Raw genomic sequence first — 17,699 nt, forward strand, 5'->3', positions numbered from 1 at the left:
GCCAGTGTTTGCACCGTCATGAATCCACGAATAATGTGCCTGCAAAACTATCGACTATAGTGACCACGGGGATTCGTGAAGCTTGACTCTACACCAATCAATAGAACTGCTTTGCCTCACGTGTGATGCATCGGAACAATTCGGCACGATTCGTGAAGCTGCCTTCCGAACACACATTTAAGAAAGCGTGAAACAACAAAGGTGCACCAACGATGTTCCCAAACTTACAAGATATAGCGAACGACGTAATAAAAAGAGTAGGATACTTAAAGCACTATAGTACGAACAATAACAATTATTCGAATTAAATGATAACAATAATAATAGCAATATAAAACAACAACAAAAACAACAATAACAAAAAAACGAAACTTAGCAGCAATCCGATAACAATTTATCCTTGGGAGATGTTTTCTTATACCGGGAGAGACGACACTGACAAAATTGCATGAATGGGGATTGACTAGCGGGACACGCCCTTGCGTTCTATTGGGTAGTGAAATTGCTAGATCTAAGTCAGATTGCCTGCCAGCTCCTCCCCCTAAAATTGTGAGGGCGAGATGCAAACTGTGACGTCAATGACATTCAGTTGGGAATGACTCTTAGGTTTATGTTTATGATTCTTTTGATGTAGTAACTGTGTCTTCATCTCATCATATATATATAGGGTGAGTCAAAATAAGTGTTACAAGGCAATATCTCGCGAACTATACATCAAATAAGAAAAATGTTAAAAGTCAGTGTACAATACAGAGGGGCCTAAAAGATGAGTCAAACACGAGGTTCCCCCCGTCCCCAATTTTGGGGGAGGGGTGTACGTGAAATTTTCAAATGGGAACATAGGTCGAGTGATACCTCGTTCTAAAGAGCTTGATAAATTGAACAACTTGTAGGAAACAATTTTGACATGAGGCACCCTTTTCAAGATGGACCCCAAAAATGTCCTGTATCAGATAAAATTTCCAGTACTCATAAATCACAAACGGCTGAGTACAAAAATATGAAACAAAAAATGAAAAAGGAATATGCCATAGGGAACGTGGAATGGTGTTGTCGCGTTGTCCCCTGGGTCCCCTATTATGTGGTCCCGGGGCCAATTTGAAAATTTGAAATGGGAATATAAGTCGAGTGGAAATTTTATCTGATACAGGATAATTTTTGGGGTCCATCTTGAAAACTGTGCCCCATATCAAAAATTGTTTCCTACAAAAATTGTTGAATTTTTCAAGCTCTTTAGAACGAGGTATCACTCGACCTATGTTCCCATTCGAAATTTTAACGTACACCCCCCAAAATTGGGGGCGGGGGGAACATCGTGTTTGACTCATCTTTTAGGCCCCTCTATATTGTACATTGACTCTTAACATTTTCCTTATTTGAGGTATAGTTCGCGAGATATTGCCTTGTAACACTTATTTTGACTCATCCTGTATATATATATATATATATATATATATATATATATATATATATATATATATATATATATATATATGGTTAGATAGATATAAATGAAAGTGACTATATTTGTCACTTAATAACTTTTGAACCAGCCGACCAATCTAGATCAAATTTCCAACATAGATGGGGTTTGAGCCTAGGATGTTTTTTGTCATTTCACTTTGACAGTGTACCTTAGGAGAAAGAGAGGGCAGAGATCGATGTTCGAAAATGACCGATATTAGCGTCGAATCCATAGTTTTCAGGGTCGCTGGGATGAACAGTGACACTTCTGATGCCGTTTAATTCCAAATTTAGCCCCACAACTTAGGGAGGGTATATATATATATATATATATATATATATATATATATATATATATATATATATATATATATATATATATATAAATGATGGAAAATTACCAATAGCAGAGAGCACTTCAGTAATAGTAAAAAAAACGTGATTGACTAACAGAACATATAGTATAACTAATATTTCTTATTTTAATCCAGCGAAGCGGATAATTCACGCTAATATAGCTATAACTCAGAGTAACCTATCATTTTGAAATATTTTCATTGTTTTAATGTTTGGATAGAAAAATAAGAGTAATTATCTTCAGTTATTATTAATTGAGATACTAACTTCACTAAATTCAGTAAATATACTGTAACTTCAATGTCGTTTTAATATAGCTTCAAATAAGGCACTTGTAAAATGCCCGGAATACTCAGACGTCTGAGAACACTTAGGGCTGAACAACAACGTAAGTCGGGTTTCGGGGGAACCGCAGATTTTAGTGACCGCACTCTCGCTTTTATTTGTGCACTTGAAATTATTAACCCTACCTGAGTTTCCCATTTCCAGGCTTTACTTGTTCTGTTCTATCATTAATTACAATCAGTAATTTTTCTTGTTATATATATGTATGTATGTATTATTTCTATCCAGCTTAAATGCCCGTTCCTCGCACGGTAAGTGGAATTATTTATGCAGTTATCTACGTTTATATAATTTTTATTTGCAAAAAATTTGAACTCCTTCTCGCCGTTGCCCGGATACTTATTTATCCCAATCTTCTCTTAGAGACGAAAAGGAATGAAATCTATCTATAATGTAAAATCAAATTAATTTTCTAGGTTTTATAGAATTATTATATATTCATTTCATTCGACTAAAATTAGTCTTCAGTGTAATGGGGATTGTCACCAATCAGCTAAGCAACCCGTAAAACTATGTATTTTCTCATCCCATGCCGATGGGGGTTGAACTTGTAAGACATCGGTCGGTCGTTTCCAATTATTTTTACACATTATCCCCACCCTTATAAGTTCTATGATCGTATTACCCTCACTGTATTTTATTTCAGATTGTGTCATATGTGTACCAGGTATGGTTGAAATTGCTTCAAGTGTTCCAGAGTTATACTGGAACATACATATAGACACGCATATACACACAAGCACACATCCATTTTTATGTATAGATTTACTCTTTTAACTTTATATCTTACGATCTCTGTTATAAGTTTTCCTTATTTTTCAAACTCTAAAGTTCTTCGAGCTTTTTTTCCACGAGTTGAAATACCTGTTCTTTGCATGGGAACAATAAATTTATGGAAAATATTTGAAAGATATATTGAAATATTTTTCCCTTTAGCATGCGTGTTTGAATCGAAATGCAGTGTAATAACTCGCCTCAATACAAGTTGCTAACTATTATAAAAAAAATCACTTCAAATGCTGTAGTCATTATTCTTTGCTTAAAAAAAAACATTCTTTTTCATTTAGAAAACGCACTTCAATCAATATATTAACCTAAGATCTATGTTCAAAAGTTCAGTGCTGTGTCTGGTAGTCACGTGTAATACCGATATTTGTGTTGTTGCAGTCTAGAAACCTTTTAGCTAGCTCTTGTTACAGGCTCTCTTTCTTTCTTTTCAAGGCCAAATGGATGACGTCATAGCCCCTATCCGTCGTACGGGTAACATCTAAAACCTAATGAAACATATTTTACAGTGCTTCTGTGGCAGAAAAACAAAAACTCCGGAAGGAAAAGGTGTAATAGGAGAATTATAACGCAAATTACCATGGTATACCAGTATGGTATAAAAATATACCATAGATCGTAAAAGGGTTCGTTTCACCATTTTATGAATATAAAGTGCAAAATTAAAATATTTTTAAATTAGTCCCTCCTTCGCTTTGAGCTGACTTTTTTTTAACGCAGGGAAACGTTTCTGCTTATTCTATTTGGAGGTTTATACACCGAGTTTAATCTCTTTAACTTGAGAGGCTTCTAAAATACACTATTTGTGGCCTAAATTTTGAACCTCTCTTACGGTTAGAACCCTCATTTTATTGAAATCTACACAACAGAAACTTAGTTCCATATGGGTAGGAACTACATTTTAAAAAATCATTTCAAATGGCTTAGCCGTCTCGTCGTGATGGAATCACAAACAAGATCACGTCTATTTCTGTTTATTTGATTTATACTTTTCTAGAAATCATTTTTTTTTCATGTTGGTTTTTAGTGATAGAGCTTTTATGTGCAGAATATTTCGGCCATAGATCTTTTAGTGGTGGGGACAAATAACGTAGTCATCGCAATCAATCAATTTTTTCGTTCTCCCTAAAATATCAATTCCGTACTTTCCGGCATTCCTTTGTTGGCACCCTTATTTCTCAGCAGCTAGGCTAAAATGGGATTTGAACTGAACCACTATTCAGTTTTTTATTATTCGAAGAAAAGATCTCACCAAAAAAAAAAAAAAAAAAAAAAAAAACTGGGACAAATGTGTTAGTTGTTTGGGCACAAAAGGGCACAACAATGGATGGGTCAAGCCTGATTTATTTCCACCAGTCCTTCCGACATTGTTTATTTCAGATGGATTCAAAAGAAATTGAAGTTTCAGTGCTTACGTTTCACGTTCATTTATTAACATTTTGGCGCTGCGTAGTGTAGTCGCTAACGCTCTCTCCTTTGGTGCGAGCGGTCCCGGGTTTGATTTCCGGTGAGAACTTGAACGGAAAGGTGTAAAAGCCTTTTCAGGCCAGTAATCTTGAGTGAAGTTCTTCCTGGGTTTTCCTATCCACATTAGGTAAATGCTGGAATGATGCATGTTATAAAAAAAAGTCCTCGGCAATTTTCTATCTTCTCCCTTCCCCACTTTCCCGGGTAATGTGATCGCCGGGAGACATAGTCTTTCATACGTGGCGGACTAAAATGCCCATAGATGCCGGAAGCCCAGAAATACACGGTGGAACGAAGCCGACTGACACATTGCAAACTTGAATATTGCGCAGACGAAATAACTTATATTGGTTGATGGGGTGGGAACCGAAAGAAGGAAGAACGCCAATTTATATGGTCAGTAGAAATGGACCATTGGAGCACAGAACATCGAGTCACTTCAATTCGTACAGGGTGGCGCGGAGCCGACTAATACATTCCAAAGTTGAACAATGTGCATGCGTGATAGCTTGGAATGGGTTACGGGTGGAAGATTGGAAGAGAATTGGATGCCATTTTATAAGAATACCACAACAGTTACCATAGACGTCGCTGGAGTGTTGAACAATGTGTTTTCTGTATTCGTACTTATTAAAAACGAAGTCAGTCATTAAAGTACGACGATTGTTCAAATATTTCATTGTTACCTGATATTACACTAAAGGTTCATTGTAACTGTTGCAGTGTTCATATAAAATGATTTCCTATCCACTTTCCATTCCCCAGCAGCAACCCATTCCAAGCTATGGGGCCTGCGCAATATTCAATTTTGAAATGTGTCAGTCGGCTCAGCACCACCCTGTATAATTCCTAATTCCTGATCTATTAACATTTTAATGAATGAGATAAATGTAATGTTTCCCTAAATTATATAACAAGAAACTTAAAAAATAAAATAACTTAATGATAAGGAAGATAAGGAAATGTACTGCACGAAACTAAGCGTCTCGTTAGGGACTTAGCTGTCGAATTTGTTTCGAACCAAAAATGCGAGTTTTGGAACCTTGTTCTTTTGTTATCACCGGAAATGAGGAAGTTACTTGACTCATCTTGGTGTGATATTATTGAGAATTGTAAAGACATGTTTGGTTGTTTCTTTATTAAAATTTAACTTTCTTTGTCAGCACCGACCCTATAATATGAGACATGGATCTTCAGCTTATAAAATAAAATCCGAACCGCTATAATGGGTTTAATGTTCCCTCGTTGGGAAATGAGCTCGGGACCCTATGAATGAGAAGCATATACGCTAGCTATTAGACCAATATGAGGGGGTGTAAAGAGAAGGCAATTCGACTCGTTAGGCACGCACCCAGAATTTTTTGTTGGAAAGAGCCCAGTCTACGTATGTAGTATTGAACGGGTGTTATTCTGTACCTGAAAAGACAATAAGTAATTGTAAAATAGTTCCACCTATACTTTCAGAAAAAAAATGATAGAACTAGATTGTTTCTTTTTTATATAAGGAAAAGAGTACAGATGAAGTGTAAGATCAAATTTTCGTGTATATTGAGATACGAAGTTTTTCTGGAGGGAGTTTGGACCCGGTGGACTGGGACTCCTCCGTGGGTGTGCCTCTGCTTGAACATATGTGGTGTTCACGTGTATGCTTTTGAGAATGGAGTCGGAGTAGAAGTTGTGAGTAGGATTACTGAAGTAGGAGCACCGAGGCAGACAGATAACGTTGTCGAGTTAGTGGTGGCAAGTCATCGATGGTCTTACAAGTACATTGCTCCTGAGTTCAAAACTACTCGTACAATGCCAACACTTCTTCACACTCATGAGTCGAACTGCCTTCTCTTCCCATTGGTTCTAACTTCTTCTATGGGTATATATTCTGAGCGGGAAGAGATGTTGTGACGTCTAACATAGTCTGGTTGAAAATGTCCGATAACGTTCCTCAATTGTTTCCTTTAGTCTAAAATGAACGGTCTATTAATGTAATTGATTTATTATAAAATAATTTTGTAGAATTATAATGTGGGAGAAAATGAGAGAACCCCGAAAAACTTACGGACATGATATAGTTCACCATAAACTCACATACACTGAGAAAAAAAGGACTAGGATTTTCGTGTGGATACATCGTATTTACGCGGGTGCGCTTCTTAAGTAATGTAATTTCATGTATAAAAGTACAGCAGGTGGGAACACCATGCCAAGTCTGGAGTTCGACGTCGAACTAGACTCGCTGTGATTGGATAATTGTATTCACATGATTGATTTCGTGTTAAAAACTATTACTCTCGTAAGGTAGGCATTCACAGATTTAGAAAGAACCAAGAGGAGACACTCGTAGGAAGGTACTAACAACATTATATACCTAAGTTACCACCGTCGGAATGGGCATGGCGTTAATTCTAGATTTGAAATGGTGGTCCGACAATACAAAATTTTCGCTGGACGGTGGTGTAGATCGTACTACTGATGAAACAACATTACTTAATGTGGTGACGCGCGTAACCTGGTAAAAACAGCGTTTACATGCCGACTGGATTATGCATTTTTCTCCGTGTAACCAGAGGTCGAACCAGGGACCTCTTGTGCCGAACCTGAGGGAATGATAAATGTGGCTTTATGCAGAGTCATTTTGACGTATGATTAGCGTCATACTAAAGGGTTGACTACTGTAGGAAACATATGTTAGTGGAACCCTTTAGTATGGCACTAATAACGCGTCAGAACGACTCTGCATAAGGCCCATGGTGTTTAGCATTGTAAATATACAAACAAAGAAAGATATGTTTTGTTAATGTATTAATTAGCCAAAATTAACATCTCATAAGTTGAATTATTTCATTAGAGATCAATAGTTGATGTATAATACATAGCTCATAGGAGGTCCGTAACAAATTTAATACCTAGACATAAGCAGAGTAGGAGCTCAAAATATCATCAATAAGAAATGCAGGATGAGTTAAAAGTCTTATGACAACCTTTTATTTTGTAACCTGAGGGCAAAATATAAAATATGTTAATATTAGATTGTAGTAGAGGGGTGTGCACGCAACTTGTAGGGTATATGGTGACGATGACGATCGTCTTGAGGTGAGGTGAGCTGATTTTGAGTTTAATGTCCCTTTCAGCAGCAAGGCTATATGATACAGGACCTACTGATTAACACGGAATCCGAACCACATGAACTCCCGCCGGGAATCGAACCTTGGTCTCCCATATCAAAGGCGCGTACGTTAACCGCTTAGCCACGAAGGAGCTCCGACCGCTGTTTTAAATGCAAGTTCTAAACTTTAAATGAGAAGGAAGCATTTACCCACAGGCGCAGGAAGATAGATGAAGGACTTATTAGCGATTTTAAAATGGAGTGTCACGAATTTGAAAGGATATTGACCTATGTTTTACATAAGTGTAAAAGTCTATGATATTATCAACTGCAACTAAGGTAATAAATAGGTATGTAGATTGCATAATAGTAATTGATAGGATAAACTTATCGTCAAATTTTATTTTGAGAATTTCTTGAAAATTTGATCATGTCTTTTAAGTGTCAATTGATTTCTGTCATACTATGTCCGTAGAAAATAGTTTTGAATATACGTATGAAAAGGTACAGAAAGTATTACAAATGTCTAAACACAGTAACAAGATATATATATATATATATATATATATATATATATATATATATATATATATATATATATATATATATATATATATATATATATCGTATCCGTGACGGAAATGAGTCACACTGAGTACCAATTGTTCAATTTTAAGAATTAACTAGTGCCAATTACCCACTTCGCTTGATTAAAATAAGAAAAATTAGTAATATGTTCCGTTAGTCAGTCACGTTTTACTATTACTGATTCGTTCTCTGATATCGATCATTTTCCATCATTTTTATATATCTTTTCCCCTCCTTCTCCCCAAGTTGCGGGGATGAATTTGGATTTAAATGGCATTGGAAGTGTCACTGTTCATCTCAGCTACCCCGAAAACTATGAATTCGACAATAATATGGCTCATTTTGGATCATTTTTATATACAGGGTGGTCCATTTTAATCTTTCCACGGAAATATCTCGGAAACGATTAACATAAATGAATCAAACAAAAACTCAAATAAGAAATGGCATGGGGCACATCGAATGACGTTATTGTTGTGCCCCCAGGGCCGCCTTTCATGGGGGCCCGGGGCCCAATATTAAAATTTTAAGTGAAAAGATGCGTCCAGTGACACTTCGTTCGATAGATCTTCAAATACTAAACAATGTTGTAGCAAAAGATTTTTCATATCGGTCATCGTATTCAAAATGGCCGCCAAGACATGGAGCCTGCATCAGATAAACCATCCAGTACTACTAATACGAAAACGGTTGGAGATAAATGAACAGAACAAAAAGTGAAACAGGAAAATTTCGAAGTTGGGGCCTGGGCCCTCGTGCAAGGCGGCCCTGGGGGTAACCACGACAAATCAATTGACGTGTCTCATGCCATTTTCCTGTTTCACTTTCTGTTCTGTTCATTTATCTTCAACTGTTTTCATATTAGTGGTACTGGACGTTTTATCTGATACAGGCATCTGTCTTGGCAGCCATTTTGATAACGGTGACCAATATGAAAAATATTTCGACACAACGCTGTTTAGTGTTTGAAGATCTATCGAACGAGGTACCATTCTATCCATGTTTCAATTTAAGATTTTAAAGTTGGGCCCTGGAGGACACCACGACAACACCATTTGATATGCCCCATGACATTTCTTATTTGAGTTTTTGTTTGGTTGATTTACGTTCAATCGTTTCAGAGATATTTCCCTGGAAAGATTAAAATGGGCCACCCTGTATATCTATCTCTCCCCCTCCCAAGTCGCCGGGCAGGATTTGGATTTAAACGGCATCGGAAATGTCAGTGTTCATCTCAGCGACCACAAAAACTATCGGTTCAACACTAATATCGGTCATTTTCAATCATTTTTATATAGTATATTTTCCCCTCTCCTAAGTTGCACCGTCAAAGTGAAATGATAAAATCCATTCAAGGGCCCAAACCCCATCTATGATGAAAATTTGATTGATATCGGTCGGATGGTTTAATAATTATTGAGTCACAAACATAGTCACTTAAATTTGTATTTATATAGATTACAAAACAATAAGCAGATATCATGAATTGAAATAATACGTTGTTTTAACGAACAAGAGGCACTTTCGTACTTCATCTCTAAAAACTAACCGTTTTCTATAAAGTATAAAAACATATATTAAAACAAAAAGAGAAGAAACATGCAAGCAAGCAACATAGAACTCAATATACAAATCGAAATTATAATAAATATATTTTTGTCTTAATGTATAGGCTATACACAAGAGATTTCTTAATATTTTATCTTTAATTACTAATGTATTTTCGTTACGTGTGTAAGACAAAGAGAAAAGCAATTTATCTTTGTGGAAAGTAACACAAGTTAAAGAATGTACGAAAAGACTCCCTGTTGTTAGTTCGACATCCATTTCCATAGCCCCTCTTGCATTAAGTAATACGAGAGCTAAATCAACAGAAGAGTTTTGTCATTCAATTAACCAGATGACATAGTGGGATTGCTCACGACATATAAAATAGGAAAAAAAAAAGAGTTTGCACTTCTTGTAATTCTTTAACACAATGCCTCACATTAAATAGACGGAAAATTACGTTACACTATTTATGACTTGAATATGTATTCGAAGATTTTTTTTTTAATTCTCGAAACTTTCGAAGGGTACTACTGCAATTAAAAATGTGTTATTATTTGTTTTTTTTTCTTTAAATCTAAAGTACGTGAAAATTTTCCAAGTGTCGCACTTACTCAAAATTGCACTTTTCTTTTTTTTTAAATGTGTATATTTATTTCCGTGGTCCGTAAATGTACTTAGCGTCATCTATTGATTTAACCCTAGTAGTAGATACAACTTGCAAACCGCTTACTGTAAGTTTGAATTGAAAGCCAGCCAAGCTTGCATCCAGCTTGATTGGAAATCGTGCAAACATGCCGCAAACTGGATTCCAGTAAAGTAGTTACATAGGGGCAACCTTGCATTCAGTGTTCCATTCAAGCTTGCCGTTTTATATTAAGGGCAAGTCAATAACCAGTGAAGAGTCAGTCAGTGATGCTATGACGCTCTGCGAAGGGTTTAAAGCATCGCTTGTAAGTGCAACAAAAGGCAGGTTATATGAAAATACACGTTGAAAGTGCAAGCGTAGAAAGTCAAAAGCCAAGCACGCGCCAACTGACCAAAAGCTTCCTCGCTACTAGGGAATATTTAAAAAAATATACATATATTTACTAAAAACAGGCGGGCCTTAGGAGATTATGTATTGTTTATAGCCAGCGATCAAAGGCGTTAATTCTGGAGAACCAAGGGGCCTTGTGCCCCATCAAAGATTGCTTGGGACTCCTGGATATGGTTCTAGATATCTTTGTTTGGATATGCAACAAGGAAACACATAGGTCTACCTGAACGAGTGCTTCAAAATTATACAGAAATCGGCGCCACTCGCAGCAATGTATAGATATTACGATATCTGGTAGAATCATTAGATGAAAGAACAAGATAACCTCTATAGAGGTCAAAAGCTTCATTAATAAAGGTTATAAGCGTCGCCACAATCTTATTTTTATTAGCACATTACCAACGATATTACAATATGCCAGTTTTTATTGTACTTTTGAGACAGGACTCCATTTTAAAAATATTTTATACTTTAAAAAAAAAGTTTGCAACAAATGATCAAAAGTATTTGTTTCTCCACGTCATAAAGACTATTAAAGCTAACTAGTAGCGATATCTTGTGTTAGGGATAAAGTCTATTTGCGTAAGAATCGAACGCGAGCACGTACTAAATTTATGATTGTCTTCAGATCTCGAAAATTGCATAAGCGTAAGTAACATTCCTAGGAATTCTCCAGTTTCTTTGGGAGATATCTTTGCGTCGCCCCTGCACCACGTCCAATTGCAGAATCTACGAATAAAAATAATTAACATTCCCTTTTACCCGACTCCAATCCGACATTTTGTTCTTGAGCACTGACTGTTGTTGCATTTTTCCGACAAATTTTTCAGCTCGTCATAGTGCCAAAAGGAAGCATTTTTACACTCAGGTTGGTCTATAGTTTTTGTCTTATCTTGATGTAGGCAATCGCCTCCCAAACGTTGTCAGTGTTGTTTTAAACACCCTGTATACATATATTAAAAATGAGCACAGTTGTACTGTCATTGTTTTACATTTATTTGTGTTTTCTTTCGAATTCTATTTTTTGAGATAATCTTATTTATGAACGTGAATGTTTGTCTCTTTGTCGGTTTGTGTTATATAAATCAACATCGTTGGCTTGGTATACTTCTAGATAACTATACGGAAGGCACCGTAAGCTGTTTAGAATGATTAAAATACATACCCTCTAAGGAGTAAGGATTGGACAGAGTTAAAGATTTAGTTTCTTGGTAGTCACTTAAATTAGAGAATCCAAACGACTTTAAGGTATTCCCGATTGCATAGTCAGTGCAAAATAAGAGTGCTTCTGCTAGCTTAACATAAATATCCATATACCAACTGCGGTATTTTTTTTTTTTTTTTAGTATCAAAATTTTACTACCGGAAAACTGTCTTTGGAAAATAATAGGAGAAAAGAAAAATATAATTTCTGTATACAATTTAAAGAAATGTACCGTAAGCTATTTAGAATGTTTAAAATACGTATCCTCCAGGTAGTAACGGTTGGAGAGGGTTAAAGATTTAATATCTCGACAGCCCCTTAAACTAGACAACCCAAAAGACTTTGTTGTAATACAGATTGCATAGTCATTGCAAAATAAGTGCACTTCTGCTAGTGAACGAACTTACAAAGTTCGTTATTGGATTCTCTCTTTCTTCTCTCTCTCTCTTTCTTTCTTTGTGTGTAGGTGTGTGTGTGTTATTTACATTTTTTTTTCAATTTTGAGCCCTCTCTTCGATACAGCATCAAAAATTATCTCAAAGAAGTGGTGGAGTTTTTCGCGTCACTCTTACCATTCCCGAGATATCAGGCAAAAAAAGTCCGATTTCGGGAAATTTAAGGGGCTATATCTCGGGAACCTAAGTCACAGAGAGATCATATTGGTTTTGATCAATAGCTAAGAGGATGGTGAATATTTTGGTACCAAATAGCAACCGGTGACCACTGGCCAACTGGCCACCGTTCCCCAGATATTGGCCAGAGAAGTTCGCATTTCGGGAAATTTAAGGAGCCATATCTGGGGAACCGTATGTCATGTAGAGATCATATTGGTTTTGATCAATATTTAAGAGGATGGTAAATATTTTGGCGCCAAATAGTAACCGATGGCTACTGGCCAACTGGCCACCGTTCCGCAGATATTGGCCAAAGAAGTTCACATTTCGGGAGATTTAAGGAGGCATATTTCGGAAGCCGGAAGTCATAGAGAGATTATATTTTGTAAATTTTTCAAGTTTGAGCCCTCTATTTTGAGCATGTATCTTTGTAAAACAACATATCGTAGAACGTTTTAACAGAATTCTTAAAGAAAACGTGTGGAAAAAATTTAGTACTCAAGGAAATTATAAATGGATAGATGTATTACAAGGAATTGTTTAATGAGTATAATAATTAAGTGCATAGGACAATTGATGTAAAGCCTTGCACGAAAATACAAATTGCTGAGCAAAGCAACGTTTATTATAAGCCTGTTGACGCCTGCCGATGCAAAGGCTGTTGAAGTTAAGAATAAAAAAAATAATTTCTTTTAAGTTCGTTCTGGCAATACTCTTAGAGCATTCTCGACTGGTTTAATATAGAAGTCATGCAATGAGGGTTGAAGAAGGTTAAAGATTTAGTTTCTCGGTAGCCCCTTAAATTAGACAACCCAAGCGACTTTACTGCAATCCAGATTGCATAGTGAGTGAAAAATAAGGGCACTTCTAGTTTAATATTAAAAATCGGTATAATATTGTGTGATGGTGGGACGACGTATACTGAATGGATTGATCTTGCGTGATGGTCTGTACACCCACCAACCGCGCCGGATTAAAACCCAACTCATGGTTCAAACCCCACGATAATAGTAGGTTTCATCCTTGATAGCTTCGATGTTCCAAAGAAAATAAAACACGATAACTCAAACTCACAAAAATTAAGACAAGTTGTATACAGTTGAATAAAACTGTATTAAAATATATATAAAAAAATCTTCCAAACATATGAAAATTGAAGATAAATTTTTCATTTTTGAGCACATATACTTTCTCGTACTTGAGCCAAATTTGTCAGAATCAGATTAAGTTTGTTTTCGCATAAATGTTTTTGAAAATGTTACTTCAATTTGATACAAAAATTGAAATAACTTTACAATTTGCTTTAAATATGGCCATGACCAATAGTAGTTGGATACCATCTAAGCGATGTGAAAGAAAATAACGATTGAAGTAGTCAACACGAGTTTCTTGAAAGTTCACGAAAATGTATATAACTATCTTTAAAGAAAATAGAACATCTTTTGGGAATGAGAACATAGAAGTTGACAAAAGATACCTTTCGATAGTGTAACACTCTCTAAATCTTCTTAAGTAGAAAAAGAGGTTAAGTTTTGTTAAAAGTTTTTATCAGTTGTTACAATCACATAGATTGTTCAGTGAATCCGAATAGGTATGCTTTCTCTGTTTTCACAATCTTATTGCAATCATACGAAATACTTGTAAGAGATAAAACCAAATTATAAATTAACATTTTACGAAATTTCAGATGATAATCACTCAGTTATGCAAAGCAATTTATTTACTTATTTGTGTAATTATTTATTAGAAAAAATAAGCATAGCCGGTAAGATTGTATATTTTATCATATGGCATATGAACTAATCCTAATGTTACTAGTGTTACAGCCCAGACAAATTTTAGTTGAGTAATATGTGGTCAGTACAACGACTCCTAATCCTATTATAGCAATGATTTCTAAACTTGAATTTACTTCATGTTAGTTCAAGTTAATGTTCAATTGACTCACAATCCTAGGTCACTATCGAATATTTTATCTACCTTCTGGGGACCGAATGTAAGACTACACACATATAATAATCGTTGCAGTGACTGCGTGCTGCGTACTCACAAGGAATGGATATGAACCTATCATCCGGACATCCGAATCAAACCTAGGCCATTCGATAAACATAACAAAGATATGTTCATGCACAGAAAATTAGGTGTCATGGACAATGGATAAGTCCCAGGGGCCCATTAACCCTATTAGTATAAAGAAAATCGGGTGAAATAGCTATTGTATCAACAGTGTTCGTCGGAAAATCATGGTTTATAGTTCATTCTCTTCAACACGGAACAAGCTTTCCAGAGGTAGTATGTATTAGAGTCCATAACGTACTTGAACGGGGAAAATTGGAAGAATGTCGGGAAAATTCCCACCCATCAACTTTGGACCCCTCTGGAGTAGCCCTGGGTAAAAGCACACAATCCAAATGTATCTTGAAAAATACTATAGGGGACCAAATTTTGTATTGATAGACAGAATAGATGAGGGGAAAGAGTTTATTGGTATACAATCTTTTCCCTCATACATTAATACGCAAAATGAAAATTGAATTTGATCAGCGGCGCAACTCTGTCTTCAACATTGGAGGGAGGGGGGTTAGACCGTTCCCAATTTTTTAAAGCAATGTTCAAAATATTTATGAAGTTGAAAAACAATGCTGTAGATGATCAGGAGAGCAGAGTTGTCTTCAACATTGCGAGGCGGGCAGACTTGAGGCTTATTCTGGGGGATATCAATTTCATCTCACTTTTCTTTGTGGCAATCGGACACAAATCATCACATTTCTCCCCACAAAAACACATTTTAAATCAGATTATTGGGGGGACAGTCCCCCCCCCCAGTTCCAAGATTGGAGGAGACATGTCCTCTTCATTCACCCCCGGGATTTGGGTCAGTGAATTTGATTATAAGGGACACGAATTACATATATGTAAGTATCGTTTACAATCTCTTTGCGGAAGACTATACCTAGGCATAATGTAAGCATAGGGTATTTAGTGTTTATATAGCAAGTTTGTCATAGAACTTTGGAAAGGCTCCCTGTGGAACAGCTGGCTCTGTACATTCTTCATAACATTAATTAGGAATTACTAAAGAACATAGAGGCGCATGTTATGTTTACGAAGCAACATAAAATCTAATAAAACAAATAGAAAATCCTCCACACAGTTGAGTAAGAAAATATCTCAAATTGCACAGCTTTAACAGAACAAATCAACTATCGAGTATTTTATAAAGGTCTTCACTTTACTTCTTTTTTATAGTTTAAATTGATTTAAAAAAACAAATATGTACGTTTAATAATAATAATAATAATAAACGTTTACTCTAAATAGCTGATAGAAACTTTACTATAGAAACGACAAAATATATTTTTAAAAGTATTTCTAATTTCTGACAGTATCTTCACTATTATTATTATTATTATTATTATTATTATTATTATTATTATTATTATTATTATTATTATTATTATTATTCAATTTAATAGTAATTTAACACTTTTTTTAATTTTACAATTAATTAGGATCATATTTTTAAATTTCTTTAAAGTAAGTAAAATAAAATTATATCATGTAACTTTCTTGTAAAATACTTACAAGATATTGTCTTTCCAAAAATGCAGTGCTTTCAATGAGTTGTCATCAATTCTTTTTGTCAAGCACGTCAGTAAATTGTGTGACGTCACAATTAACTTTACAGACTGTTCAGCTAAGAAGAACTGTCCGATAATGGTAACTGCTTCTTATTGTTGCAGTTTGGGAATGCTAAAATGTTTCCTCACTCATTTTAATATTTTATTGCGCATTTTGAATGACACGTAAATAGAGAACAACCTAAAATTTCATTAAATGTACTCTCTTAATCTCTCGAATTCTTTGTTAATTGGGTCAATAATAGTAATTCACTTTTTTTCTGTTTACCGAACTTCCCTAATGTGACACCCAAAGTGATTGTGTGAAGCTTCTAATAATCCAAGTTAACATGAATCCAAGTATCATAATAAATCATATTCAGAGACTTTAACGCCAAGACTTGTGCTTATTTTGGTACTACAGTATCTTTTTTATACTTCTAAATCAAAATTAGTTCCTAATTGTTAACTATTGTCATACATTTAATGCTTAAAATATTACAAGTCGAAACCAGAAAAAAAAACTCGTTAGAAAATTACCTGTTGGTGCAAATATGTTACTTCATATGTGATTTCTACCATATGTTTTCAGGAGTGCTGTTACTTCATTGTTGCAGCGTAGCATTATCTGGTGCCAATGTCCAAAGAAAACGAATCACAAGCGAGCAGTCTTGTTTCGTCGGAACTTGGCTCGTTCCGCTCAAATAATACTTATAAATATAATACACGTGCGTGGATTCCATATGTTAATTTCACTTTCTAACGTACACACGCATGCGAATATATGAAAATTTCTATCTTAATAAACATACACATGCCTCTTCTCTTTCTCTCTGACACATACATACACACACATGTACACATACATACAAATACGAACTGACAAACAAGGATTCAAGCGTACAATAGTTTTCCTTTTGAATGGTTTTCACTTGCGCTCACATCCACACACCTAGAAGCACCCACACTATCACACTCACACACGTTGAAGTAGTGGAGAAGAGTCAGTGCTACATGGCCGACTTCATATTCTGAAGACGGATCAGGTAATAGCAGCCCGGTGCAGGTAGCGCAACCGAATTCCGTTCGTTTAGAATTCGTTACCCCAGCAACGCCGTTCTGATTGGTTGACTAAGATCTTTATACACCTGTCTTTCACCCCTCCCACTATTGATACAGGTGGAGACTTCAGAAAGCCATTTTGGACGGGGCATAGTTGCAGTGGTCGTTCTTCTTCCCCCTTTTCCCCTGTTCCCGCATGTTGTATCGTCTCTTGTGGGAAAATTCACCTGCCGCTTGCTCTTCCTTTCTCTCAACAAACAGGAAGAGATCTCTCTGCCCTACTCCTCAAACGAGCGGTGACAACACTTCTAACAATCGTCGCATATGCTTCCTGCATTGTTTGCAGTTTACATGAGGCAAGAATCATAAGACAACAGAATCCGTTACGTGTTTGGATGCAGCGATTCTTACTTAAGATAGAGTACCAAGCAACACGAGTATTTGCTCTGCGTTTAGAGATTATTCCACTTGAAATTAATTCATATAAATTTACAAGATTGAT

At 35.7% G+C, this 17,699-nt stretch overlaps 1 long non-coding RNA gene across 1 annotated transcript in view; it reads right to left on the bottom strand.

Annotated features, from left to right (window-relative positions):
- Positions 1–17,231, bottom strand: part of LOC145687935 (uncharacterized) — a 54,024-nt gene extending 36,793 nt beyond the window's left edge. Inside the window, exon 1 of the long non-coding RNA XR_014131813.1 lies at positions 16,676–17,231. This is a non-coding gene — a long non-coding RNA (uncharacterized LOC145687935). The remainder of the gene's footprint in view (positions 1–16,675) is intronic.
- Between the last annotated feature and the right edge of the window lie 468 nt (positions 17,232–17,699).

Source organism: Thermobia domestica, chromosome 6 (genome assembly GCF_964235325.1).
Source record: "Thermobia domestica chromosome 6, izTheDome1.hap1.1, whole genome shotgun sequence".
NCBI classification, from domain to species: Eukaryota; Metazoa; Arthropoda; class Insecta; order Zygentoma; family Lepismatidae; genus Thermobia; species Thermobia domestica.